At 42.8% G+C, this 13757-nt stretch overlaps 1 long non-coding RNA gene across 4 annotated transcripts in view; it reads left to right on the top strand.

The window, feature by feature from the left end:
* Positions 1-76: 76 nt before the first annotated feature.
* Positions 77-13757, top strand: part of LOC123377725 — an 85632-nt gene continuing 71951 nt past the window's right edge. For all 4 annotated transcript variants that reach the window (XR_006582289.1, XR_006582291.1, XR_006582288.1 and 1 more), the window contains exons 1-2: positions 77-297; positions 13063-13115. This is a non-coding gene — a long non-coding RNA (uncharacterized LOC123377725). The remainder of the gene's footprint in view (positions 298-13062; positions 13116-13757) is intronic.

Genomic DNA, 13757 nt, shown 5'->3' with positions numbered 1-13757 from the left:
CTCAGGCGGCCATTTTCTGCTCCATTGTTACCAGGGAAGTGGGGGGCCGGAAACAGGAGCGGCCGCCAGAGGAAGTGAAGGAAAACTCATTGCGCATGCTCACTCCTCTCCCGTCAGCGAGGCGCCTTACACAAGCCGCCATAGAGCCCGGAGGACCGGGCAGAGAGAGTGGCCCCACTCATTGGCGAGGCAGCCATTTTGGATGGGGCCAAGGAGGGGGGCGGGGCGTTATCCTGAAGCGGTGGCGAGTGGCCGGTTAAATCAGAGCGGGGCCAGACTGGACGCGTGCAGCTCCCGGTGAGCGCGGTGCCCCGGCCCACGGGTCCCGCCTTGCACCCCAGCGCGGCGGTGTCCAGGCTGGCCACCTCCATCGCTGGCGCTCAGACAGGACCCTGGTCTCTAAGGTGTCGGGGGAAAGACACGGGTCGGTTGGGCTCCCGCACCAGGGGGATGGGCCACGGTGAGCCTATGGTTGCGGGAAGGCGCATCCGAACTAGGGTTACCAACTTTGGTTGGACGAATTCCTGGAGGTTTCCTCACATGACGTTATCTTTAATTAAAGATTTGTTTTTAATTCCTGGAGACTCCAGAACAGTCCTGGAGGGGTGGCAACCCTAATCCCAACCCCAGTCCCCAGATCTTGGGCCAGGGAACTGGTTTATTTCATGCACTGAAGATTAAACTCCTTTGCTGGGTATGCCATAGGATGGGACGATATTAGAGTTGTAAATAAAAATGAGTGCTATAGTAGTGCAGCGTCTATACACACCCAAAACATGGTGCCACACAAACTGGGCCGCCAGATGCATGTAGAAGCATAAAAATACATCACAAAGAGCAATGACTGTAAGAAGGGCTGTTAATTCTTTCATTATTTGATCTGACTCCTGGTATCTGAGGAGGTTGTGAAGGCTAGGATTATAACAGTATTTAAAAGAAAACTGGATAAATTCATGGTGGTTAAGTCCATAAATGGCTATTAGCCAGGATGGGTAAGAATGGTGTCCCTAGCCTCTGTTTGTCAGAGGATGAAGATGGATGGCAGGAGAGTGATCTCTTGATCAGTGCCTGTTAGGTTCACTCCCTCTGGGGCACCTGGCATTGGCCACTGTCGGCAGACAGGATACTGGGCTAGATGGACCTTTGGTGTGACAGCCCGGTATGGCCATTCTTATGTTCTTATCCTGCAGTTTATGATAAAATATCTGTGTGGTATTATTTCCCCTTCGTTTTTCATCCCAGTGGATTCTCTGTGCTATATGAATTACTCGGGTGAGGGGATGAGCTTGAATTTGCACATTGTTCAGTTAGCTATGCAGATGTGTGTGTGTGTGTGTGTGTTTATTAGCAAGCAGACTAAGTAGCCATCAACACCAGGTTTTGCCATTGCTGAATTCACATATACAGATTCATGAATATCCACCAATCTTTAAGGTGTCTAAGGCACTTCTGGGATTTTCTGTGTCAACATAAGAAGTTTACAGTTTGGCTTTCCAAACACCAGTGACCCAGAATGGCCAAGCAAGAGTTAGCATTTAGTAGACAGCACGGACTGCAATATGAGTTAGGTGCACTGGATTGTCCCTCAGTTACTTGGGTTCTGTTCCTAGGTTCACTACGAGCTTGTTGGGTGTTGCCAGTCACTTTGGGTTAGATTTGCTCCACCTAACTTTTAGGTGCCTAGAAAATCACTGGTATTCACAAAGCCTGACATAGGCGCCTAGGCTCCCTGCAAAATGAATGGGGTGAGATATGCCTCTTAGGACATGATCCATACAAGTCAACATTCTACATGGTCTCACTTACAGTAGCCGAGGGAAGGGGTGTATCCAAAGCCCTACCACTCTGAGGGAGTTTGGCACTTAAATCTGAGCTGCAAGGAGGCACCTGGGAATCTGAGCTGCAAACCCTCTGTTGGTACTAGGTGCCTATGCCATTTCTGCAGGATGTCCTTCCTCATACATTTTGGCCTGGCATTTAGTATACTCGTCTGGGATAGGGTAGTGCTCTGATTCAAGGCCACCTGGGGTGGGAGAAAAGAGATGGCAGAGCCTTGTTCAAATCCTAAGAGAGGGTTCTAACCACTTAACTTGAAGATAGTCTGATGTGGGCAATCACTCAGGTCTTTCCTGTTGAAGCTGTTTCACTGTAGATAAATAATTTAAGAAGTCACTGGAGCAGGAGGACTGGAGGCTGGGTCTCCCACTGCCCTCTTGAGTGCTCGTCAGGCTACAGAGTCATTCTCGTGCTCTCTCTGTCTCTCACACACCCAATGACTTTTTCAGGCAGAATGTGCACTTGAACCAGGTCATGTCCCAGGTGAGTACCCTAACCACAGGGCTAAACATTATGAGGAAAGGCTTCTTCTCTTCCACTCTCCAGTTGTTTTGTTTGGGTTAGCCTACAGGGGTCCAATCCCATAAGCAAATTCTTAACATGTTCATTGGATCAGGCCCCACAGGCAAGTGCTGTGGAAGAATACCTGGCTTTTCCCGGTTCATGCATCACTCCGGGGGTTATGCATCCAGATACTTTAAATAAAGCTGCAGTCGACGCTCTCAGAGACAGAAACATAGACACCTACGGAACTTTTATTGCAGTATTTAGGTGCTGAGTGAATTCTGGCACCTACAGCTTTCAAGGACAGCTGAGTTGGAGTTTAGGGAATCCCAGTGGGGCCTGATTCTGGGATTTAGGTGCCTAAAATGGTAGTTGGGCACTCAAGTCTTTTTGTGAATCTTGTCCTTCAGTGCTCTGTGCCTCAGTTTCCCCATCTGAAAAACAGAGATAGTGATACTGACCTCCTTTGTAGAGCACTTTGAGATCTACTGATGAAAAACAGTCCATAAGAGCTACAAAATGAGTTCTCATTATTTGCATCCTGGGTCTGTCATATCTTGGTCATTCTTTTCTCATCCTATTATGGGGAGGTACAAGGAAATACTTATTCCCACAAGGCACTTATGATGGATTATATCCCTGTGCTGTTCTTCCTTTTCCATAATAATCCATTGCCACCATGTACGAGCCTTCCAGGACAAACATGCCTCACTTGTGACATCCTGCAAGAGAAATAAATCCAGTCAAGAGAAAAACAGACCACATGGGAGTGATGGAGAGAAGATCAGGGAAAGATTTATGGTCCCAATTTTTATAGCCACATGAGTTCTGTGGTCACTAAGTAGTTACAGAATTAGACCTGGGCAGGTGGGGAGGGGAAGGTTGGTCATGTTAAAGCTGACCTTAAAGAAGGGAAGTATCAAACAAATGAAAAAACAGAGGGGTCCCCTAAGACTCTAAGATGATCCCCTCTTAATGTCTTGGAAATAACACCTCGGAGATTTGGAAAGAGACAACTTCCAAAAAAAACATCCCCAGTTTTAAACAAGATCACTTGCATGAAGTGACAGGATGCTTCAGGAAATTTGTGTACTTCCAGGAAGATCACAAAGAGAGCTGTATGTATTCTGCAAAGTGGCTAGATTGTTTGTTGTGGTGGACGTGTTGCTTTGGATTGTTGTGTGTGTGTGTGTGCGTGCTTCACTGTGTCTCATAATATTAAAGGGAACAGTCTAGTTTTTGGAGATTAAAGTTAGACTTTATAAAAATTTAAAATGAGGAAGAAGATGGTGGGGGGGCCACTTAACATGAGTAGACATATTTTTAAATTGTCAGTAACATTCTCCTCTAGCTTTAAGAACCCCAAACATAATGACAATATTATGCTAGTACCAGTGCTAGAGAAAATAGACTGATCAGTTTTAGTGTGTGTTTTTAATCAGTTTAACTTCCTAGTAGGTAAGAAACAGTAAGTGAAATTAATTAGAATATATAGTAAAAATGACCAAGGTCCAAATTACTGTCCAAGGGAGTGAAATTTTACAAAAAAAGGTAAAAAAAGGCATCTGATGAAAACTAAATTTAATATTTTCAAATCGTTTTGCAGCTTTAATATGCCGCGATGTTTTAGCAATACAGGGAAGAACATGCTTTTTTGAAATAGGTCTTATCTGTGCACAGTAGTTTTGAATGTAGACAAGTTAAAGCTCCTGTAATTAACTGGGGACACTACAATCTCTACGGAAACGGAAGCATAATGGCGTGTGCATCCAAATTTCCTCTCACCTGCGCAGCTGGCTATCAAGGGCCATGCAGGAGGGAAAAGGCGCCCCGGCCTGGCCTGGCCCTGCTGGAGCATCCATGGCCAGGGAGAGGCACCTCTCGCCTGGCCCCGAGCTGCTGTGATGAGAGAGGGCTGGGGGAGTCCTCTCTCCCTGCCTCAGCCCTGGGGCAGCATGCACCCCAAACCCCTCATTCCTGGCCCCACTCTGGAGCCCTAACCCCCACCCCACACACACACACACCAACCCTCTGCCCCAGCCCTGTGCCCCCTCCAGAGCTCCTCATCCCCAGCCTCATCCAAGAGCCTTCATCCCCAGCTGGAGCCCTCACCTCCCCACACCCCAACCATCTGCCCCAGCCCTGAGCCCCCTCCCACATGCTGAACTCCTCATCCCCCGCACCCTACACTCTATATCTATATCTATGTACACACACATACATATACAGAGAGAGATACCTTCTCATTCTTGGTAGCCATTTGTGATGTAAGAAAACCGATTCCATTATAACCATCCGTAGTTCATTGACCAGCATATAAGCCCATTTAACTATTTTCCCCTTTAATTTATTTTAGTATGAAAAGCTTTGTGCTGATAATACTAAAGACAGATGCTGAGTAAGAGCCAATACTGGCAATTAGTAAACCAGCTTGGTATCTATCAGAGAACTCTACCAAACAGTCCTCAAAGAACAGGTAGAGACATAAGAGATGATCGGTCTGTGACAAGGCGATTTACACTTGTAAATGAATTTTGTGTTTTATTTCCTCCCTCCCCTTTCTGTGTGCTGATTAAGGTCATACAGTGGAGGGTAGCTGTGCTCTACAGACAGTAACCTAAGGCAGCAAAATATAAGGGACGGCAGACTATTCAGTAACTGTGGTCCAATGTAACAGTCGAAGTGTGGTATTGAAGACTGTAGCTTCTGTTTCTGGAACTGCCACTGACCAGCTTGTGACAGATGGCAAATAATTTCCCCATCTACAAAATGGTTTTAATTAATCTTGATAAATTACTCTGAGATTCTCAAATGAAAGACACTAGAGAAATGAAAAGTATTATTTACAGTTTTTGTGGCTGATTGCAGGCTGCTAGGCGAAGACAATTGCCATTTTTCCAGGGGACCAAGAACCCCCTAGTGCTTGCTGTGTGTGCAGCAGATACCTGGGTCTCAAATCTTTTCAGAGCCACTAGGGGATTTCAGTGCCCAATTGCTACTTCGAAAATCACAGGTTCTGTGTAGAAGCATCTTATTTCAAAGAGACGTCAGGAAAAAATAACTTCGTACAGAGAACTTCCTGGCATAGAGAAAGAATCCAAATCTACAATAAAACCAACATGTAACTCGTCTTAAAGTGTTTTTGATTTGATAATGTGTGTTCAGAGAAAGACAATTACAACACTTTTCACTGGTAAATTTAATGTCTTTTCCTTCTGAGCTGGTAAATACATCTGCTTTTAAATCCCTTTGAGCCTCAAAATCTGGTTGTTTGGTATTCAGTGACAGATAAGAAAAGCGTCTTTTCCACCCCCCAAAAATGTATTAAAATTCTAGCACAACTCTTACTAATTTATTCACAGTATATATTAGCTAAGTAATAGCTAAGTGCAGTGAGGGGAAAAATCCAAACCTCTTGGGAGCTTCTAAAACTGAAGCAAAAAAAAAAAAATAAACTCAAATCCTGTACATAGTAGTAACAGTAGAGTCAGGAACTAAAACAGCTAAATGAAGTTGAAGAACACTAATATGGCTTGCATCTAGCACATCTCAGGATGTGAATTTGTTAGATCTTGCAGACTAAGGACCTGATGGTACAAACACCTCTGTAGATACATTTGTTTACTCATAAGCCGTCCTCCTAACTTGGAGTCTAAGTAGGCCTGGGTTTGAGCAGGTACATGGCTGTAATGGTGCCAGCACCTGCCTCTCGCACTCCCTCTCTGGCCGATATATGCCTGCAATCACTCAGTTTTGAACAGAGTGGCACCCACCTCTCACAGGTGCCCCCTTTCTGATTGGGTGTGAGCCTGTTTTTCTTTCTGTACTTACAATGGGGTGGCACCTGCCTCTCGCAAGCATACCCCACCCCCCGCCCATGGGCAGCCAATGCTTCTTTTGGTGGGTCTTCAGCAACCCAGCCCTCCAGGCGAGTCTCACACACTGTCCCCCTTCTGAGGTATACAGTCTCTAGATCTTGCTCACAGCCTTGGTATGGGGCCATAGCATCAAGGCTTCCTCCCCAGAGGTACTACCTTCTTTGACAGCCCAACAGGGGCCAATCTCAGTACCCTTAGTTGGTGTCCGTTTGGCAGCATTCACCTAGGCTCAGTCTTCAATCAGACCAGCAGGGCCCATCACAATACCCTGGCCTGGTCTGGCTAGGTTCTGGGGTCCCTGGGCTCAGCCTGCCTGCACTTACCTGTCCATGGTCCTGCTGCTTTTCCAGCCAACTGGTCTTCAGCAGCCCTCCTTGGGCTCAGTCCTGTCTGCAGTGAGCTCTCCATGGTCCTGCTGCTCTTCCAGCCAGTCAGGCACCGAGTTCTCCCTCTTCAAGCTCTAGGAAGCAACTGACTGCTCTGCCCCTGCTGCTTCCTTTTATATGGCCCTTCTGGCCATCTAGGCTGCCTGGAGGACTTGTCCTCTGCTTTTTTTGGGGGGTGGGATGAAGCATGGCCATGAGGCCTCCAGCAGGGGGCCTATGGATCTAGTCCACCCTGTCACCGTGGCATTGATGATTTAGTCCCCTTTCCTTTTCTCTCCAAATTGTTACTGAACCAGCGCTTTCCTGAAGTGCTAACAGGCCCAGATGAATGGACAGACACGTACACATTTGAAAAATGTTCAAGAGTTATTCTCTACTCTAACACTTTAGAACAATGGAATGAGTTAAGGACAGAGCATTAGCCCGTATTCTGAATATGTGAGCATTGGCATTCTGGTTAATATTAGAAGGCTTGACATAAATATGGTGTTCCCTACCAGCCCCTCCTTCAGGAAGGACCTTAGGAGAGGTTTAAATAGGAAGAAATCCCTACAAGCTTATCCTCACTGATCATTCCCATTAGGGAGGTGGGGTTCGCCTATGAAATAGGTCACATGCCACCCCAATGCTCCACATATCTCAGAAGGTCAGCTAAAGTAAGGCTCCACCAAAAGGTGGCTTGGCAGGCTGCATTATTCTTCCACTGCCCTTGCCCCCTGCCTACTCTTCTCCCTTGGCCTGCTAAAAGAGGCTGGCTCTGAATTGTGTGAGCAGGGCGAGGGGAGATGCTACCACAGAGGTATCTGAACTCACCCACCCACTTATGCCTGGGAAGGGGAGAACTGTGCACAGAAGGTCTTCTCTGAATGTAGATGCACATGTAGATAAGGGGTGCACAGTCAGGCCTATTGTTACTGCTCTCTTACAGTCAGCACAGAAAATCTGCCTGTTGTTATACTGGCCATACATATTAGGTATAGATAACAAAAATAAATATATATTTTGAATAATAGTTTTATTAAACTTTAGGTAAATGATCACACAAAACACAAGAATAGGATATATAATATTAAAGCATCACATTACTATGGAAAAAGGTCTTTTAAAATATAGGATTCCTTTGACTTAAGGCTATGGTATTGGTCCATTACTAGATGGAAATGGTAAACTTGTCAATAATAAAATGGAAATGGCAGCAGAAGTTCAATAAATATTTCTGTTCTGTGTTTAGGAAAAAGCTAAATAATGTATTCCTCATATGATGACGATGAAATAGTTTCCATTTCAACAAGAATTCAAGAGGATGTTCAAACAGCAGCTATTAAAGCTAGACATTTTCAAATCAGCAGGACTTGATAATTTGCATCCAAGAGTTTTAAAAGAGGTGGCTGAGGAGCTCTCTGTATCATTAATGCTGATTGTTAATAAGATTTAGAACACGGGGAAGTTCTAGAGGACTGAAAGAAAGCTTATGTTGCTCTTATATTTATAAAGGGTAAACTGGATGACCTGGGAAATTATAGGCATGTCAGCCTGACATTGATCCTGGGCATCATAATGGAATGGCTGATGTGGGACTCGATTAAGAAAGCATTGAAGGAGGGTACCATAATTAATGCCAATTAACAACAGTTTATGGAAAACAGATCTTGTCAAGCCAACTTGATTTTTTTAATCTGATTACAAGTTTACTTGATATAGGTGTAGGTGTAATATACGTAGACTTCTGTAAGGCATTTGACCTGTTCCTGCATGACATTTTGATTAAGAAACTAGAATAATACAAAATCAACGTGGCACACAAAAAGATTAAAAACTGGCTAACAGACAGGTCTTGAAATATAATGTTAAATCATGCTCAAGCAGGTGTGTTTCTAGTGGAGTCCGACAGGGATCAGTTCTTGGCTCTATGCTCTTCATTCTTATTAGTGGCTGAGCAGAAGAAAACATAAAATTATTACTGATAAAGGTTGCTGGTGACACGAAGATTGTGAGATTGATAAATAATGAAGAAGATAGCTCACTGACACAGACCTATCTAGATTGCTTGATAAACTGGGCTCAAACAAACAATATGCATTTCAATAAGGCCAAATGTAAAGTCATACATCTAGGAACAAATAATATAGGCTATCCTTAAAAGATGGGGTACTCTGAAAAAGACTTGGAGATCATGGTGGATAATCAGCTGACCATAAACTCCCAGTGTGACTCTGTGGCCAAAAGAGCTAATGTGATCCTTGAGTGTGTAACTGTGCCTTAGTGGGTCACAACTGAAAATGCCAAATTCAGGTCAAACTGTTGAGAAATAGGGCAGATATACCCCAAGACTGGTGGCTAATCTCACACAGGATACATCAAACCAGCAACGAAAGTAAACTTCCATTTCACCACACTGGCTAACAAGAAGTCATAAAAGCAGTTTCCTCAGGCATTACAGTCCTGTATTACCGCCGAAAACACTAGACTTAGAGATGAGTGGTTCTTTAAAACCAATCTCTTCACATAAAAGGTTCTTCTGATCCCAAAGGACCAGCCACACACCCAGGCCAATATATAACTCAGATCTTACCCAAAAATCATGCTGATGCCAATCCTTTAGTATCTAAAATCTAAAGGTTTATTTATAGAAAGAAAGAAAGAAAGAAAGAAAGAAAGAAAGAAAGAAAGAAAGAAAGAAAGAAAGAAAGAAAGAAAGAAAGAAAGAAAGAAAGAAAGAAAGAAAGAAAGAAAGAAAGAAAGGTGAGAGTTCAAATTGGTTAAAGGAATCAAATACATACAATAAATGCAAAGTTCTTGGTTCAGGCTTGTAGCAGAGATGGAATAAACTGCTGGCTTAATTCAAGTCTCTGGCTGTTTCCAAATCATTGGAAGGTCTTCAGTCCATTGGTTAGAATGTACCCATTAGTATAGTCCATAGTCTGGAGGTTTGGGCAGGAAAGAGGCTGGAGCAGGATAGAGGCAAAATGGAGGGGTCTCCAGGGCCTTGTATATCTTCTGCCATGTGGAAGGAAATCCATTGTTTTAAACAAAGCCCTCAGCACAGCTGGTGGAAAATTACAGGTGACAAGATCGTGTCTGGAGTCATATGCCCATGCCTGAAGGTTCGGACAAAGTAGAAGCCATTACTTATACCCCAGACAGTACGTTTACAGGACAGTCCATTTAGTGTAGATGGGTGTCTCCCATGGTCCATTGTCAGTTAAGTGTTTCTTGATGAGCCACTTAGTTTGAATAGTCCCTCCAAGATATGCAGGCTAACTACCTTGTGGGCGTTACCTCAGGAGCAAACATTTGAAATCCAGGTATAGAGCCAATACTCATTACTTCAAATACCAAAATGATACATGCATACAGATAGCATAATCATAACCAGGACATCATAACCTTTTCATAGACATCTTACATGCCACATTTTGTACAAGATTTGTTGCAAATATATAACAGTGGTTGCAACAATGACCTATGTGATCACAGTTTAATCAGATAATGTCACAGGGTGTATAAGCAGGAGACTGTAGAACAGGAGTAGGGAGATTATTACTAGCTTTGTAGTTGGTGACCACCACTGGAATACTGAGTCCAGTTCTGGTGTTCACAATTCAAGGAGGATGTTGATAATTGAGGAGGGTTTAGAGAAAACCTATGAGAATGATTAAAGGATTGGAAAAGATGCAAGGAGCTCAATCTATTTATCTTAACAAAGAGAAAGTTAGCAGGTGACTTGATCACAGTCTAAAAATACCTACACTGGGAACAGAAATTTGATGGAGAGCTCGTCAATCTAGCAGATAAAGGCGTTGCAAGAATGGCTAGAAGTTGAAGTGGGGCAAGTTTAGGCTAGAAATATAGTGTACATTTTTAATAATGAGGGTAATTAACCATTGGAACAATGTGGTGGATTATCTGTCACTGGAGATTTCTAAAATCAAGATTGGAAGTTTTTAAGCTATACTGTAGTTCAAACAGGAAGTAATTCAAGGAAGTCCTATGGCCTGTGTTATGCAGGAGGTCAGACTAGATCATGTTAGTCCCATCTGGTTTTATAATCTATAAATCGTTGAATAAACATGGAGAGACTGCTACCATAACTATTGCAAACATTGCCTCCATTTCTGCAACCCCTTTCATGTATGCTTAACATTGCACATGTGAGTAACAGGGAGGGTCAGATTTTTTAAAACTGTAAAATGTTCTTTTTAAAAAGGTCACATTTTACGTTTATGCTCCGTATCAAGTTTTATTATTGAATTCAAAGAAATCGGAAGCGTTCCAAGCATTTTCATTTTGGGAGACTCTTGGTTAAAAAGACACTGATACAAGCAACAGGATATCAATGTTTGAAACAACATCTAAATATAAAATGCTTTCCCAGCATCTGTGTTCATGCTGCATCCTTGCACTGTAATATTATTCCTCTATTACAGGTTGCTGGGAGCCTTGTGTGAATATTAATACAAAGTAATAGCAACTTTATTGAACACAATTTGGCTGTGTGAATGGCTAGGTTGAACTCACTGAACACTCAGAAAGCATCTTGTCCCAGGGTGTGAGGTTATTATTATTTATATTGCACCAACAGTGGGTCATGCAATTTATGCATGTTCTGAACCTTGTGCAAACCTGGGATTTTTTTTTTTTTGGAGGGGACTCTTACATTATTCCAAAAATCCTGGTCAGGAACAGAGAGGGGAATGTCCCAGGACATTTTACTATTCAGTCGTGATGCCCTCAGCCCAGATCCTCAAAGGTATTTAGATGCTTAACTTCTGTAGAAATCAATGGGTAGTAGGCGTCTAAATTCCTTTGAAGATCTGGGCCTTCTAGCTTTGCCCCTGTTTAAACCAAAAGGGCGCTGGTCCCCAAAGTCACTGAAGAATCCTTACTCTTAGGTATCATTTACTGTTCACAACATTATTTAGTATATATCTTGAGAGCATATAAATGAAATTTATACTGTCTGGTTAATTACACGAGTAACAGGGCAGTTCATATGGGTTTGCTTCTGCTCTGTTTTGCAGCTATTACAACAGTAAATGATAATTCCTCTCTCTACTTTGTGCTCTTTCTGGGAATATAAAAATATCTTGCCTCACGAAGCAGTGCTGAGCAGCTCATATGTCCAAACAGATAGGAGTCAAATGCCTGAGTTTAGAATGCAAAGTTATCTGCTGTGGCAGTGGGTGTGAACAAGTTCCCCAAGGCGATTTTCCAGTAATCCCACGACAGATTGAAATTAATGCAGAAAGAAATTCAGAGCAACACTAAAGAATCATGTCAAAGGCCTGGACTTTGGGGAGGAAATTTCTGGATGAGCTGTTATTAATCATTTCTCTTTTTATTATATATCTTAATGGAATATTTGAATTGCTTGATTTAATGGAAGGTTGCAAGGCAGTGTGGATCCTAGCAAATAAGTGTGTGTGTAGTACCACAGGTACCTAAAATGCATAAAAACAATTTAGGAGTTAAAGAAGCTTTACAAGCATCACCTAATTAATCCTTCTCAGATCCCCTGAGGCTCAGAAAGGTGAAACAATGTACCCATAGCCACACAACAAGTTAGTGGCAGAGGAGGAAATAGACCTCAAGAGTACTTGGCTTACACCGCTAGGCCATTTCTCTGAGATAGAGGTAGCTAAATGTCTTGTTAGTCATTTTTATTATAGTTAGTATTTTATCATCCAATGTGACAGGCCAAAACTGAGATCAGAGTCACATGTTCAGACGCCACAATTTGTGTGGGTGCTCAATAGCATGAGTGTAAAATCCTTCAGCCTGTTCTAACTCATCAAAACATTAATAAATCCTATGGCACAGCAAGAATCACATATCAGAGCTCAGGATTTACAGATTAAATGGTTTAAGGCTGGAGACAGAAGAGCCAGAAAAACTGTTTTAGACCTTCCCCTCCCTCTGATCTGAGCCCCCACAGCCACTGTGGGTTGATTTACAGTGTGGCCATTTTCCTGTTCTCCTGAATTAAATCATTTACAGAGTGAATTTCTACACTTCAAGCTGGAGGTATAATTCTCAGATTGAGGAGACATACCCATGCTAGCTCTGATTAAGCTAGCAGTGCCTAGCATGCTAAAAATTGAGTGTAGCCGCAGCAGCGCGAGCAGTGGGACTGGCTTCACCCCAAGTATGTGCCGTCAGAGATGCAGCTAGGTACATACTCAGGGCAGCTAGCACTGCTGCAGCTACATGCTATTTTTTAGTGCACTATCCCTAGTGAACTACGGTGAATATGTCTCCTTGCGCTAGGAATCACAACTTAAGCTCAAGGTATAAATATGCCCAAAGTCTTTGAGCTTCGAAGCTTGGATCTTCCGGGGCTATCATGTTTAGCGAGTCAATTATAATATTGTTTTAAAATATATTGGTGATTTAACACTTTTATTTACAACTAAATGAATAATTAAAACAATTCTTATTTTTCTATTCGTCCCTGGTAGGGAAGGCACAATGGAGTTCTAAAGTCTGCACTCTATCCTGGGAGACTCAGCAGGTAATTTTGGAATCCCCAAGCCTCTTTAAATGTGAGATAGGAGATTATTGATCCTGAAGCTCCTTGCAGATTTATTTGGGGTGGGGAGGGAGCCGCAGTTGTCAGAGAAATCTCAGCAGAATTTGCGCGGCATAGATTCATGCTACTGCAATATGTTAACCCATCGGAGGTTAACTATCTAACTATAAAGGCTATAGATATATGCTGTGCAGTGTGTTGTTTATTTTGGAATGCCTTTATTAAGGTTTTCAGTATAAAGCTACAGGGACCAATTCACCACAGCTTGTGTAGTGATTTGAACTAGTGCAAAGTGAATCCAAATCAGAATGGTAGCGTTCTACACCAACTTTGCACAGGTGTAAATGGCAACACAAGGTGCAGAGAACTAGTAAACATTTGTTGAAAGAGCAGTGTCAGACATCCCTCTGTATGACATGAATCTTTTATTGATCTTGGCCCAGATTTTCATGATTGTATAATTATTGCCACTATGCCTGCAATCATGGTGATTGGGTTTGCAAACTAAATACGCCTACAGTTCTAAAAAGTCCAGGCCCTTATCCAGCCTTTCAATATTTCTATGACAATTTATCATACAAAGTTTACTCGCTTGTAATTTACAAAGATAATGAAACATCTAAT

Source organism: Mauremys mutica, chromosome 9 (assembly GCF_020497125.1).
Source record: "Mauremys mutica isolate MM-2020 ecotype Southern chromosome 9, ASM2049712v1, whole genome shotgun sequence".
NCBI lineage: Eukaryota > Metazoa > Chordata > Testudines > Geoemydidae > Mauremys > Mauremys mutica.
The sequence above is the reverse complement of the archived record's forward strand: the minus strand, read 5'-3'. Positions and strand labels throughout refer to the sequence as shown.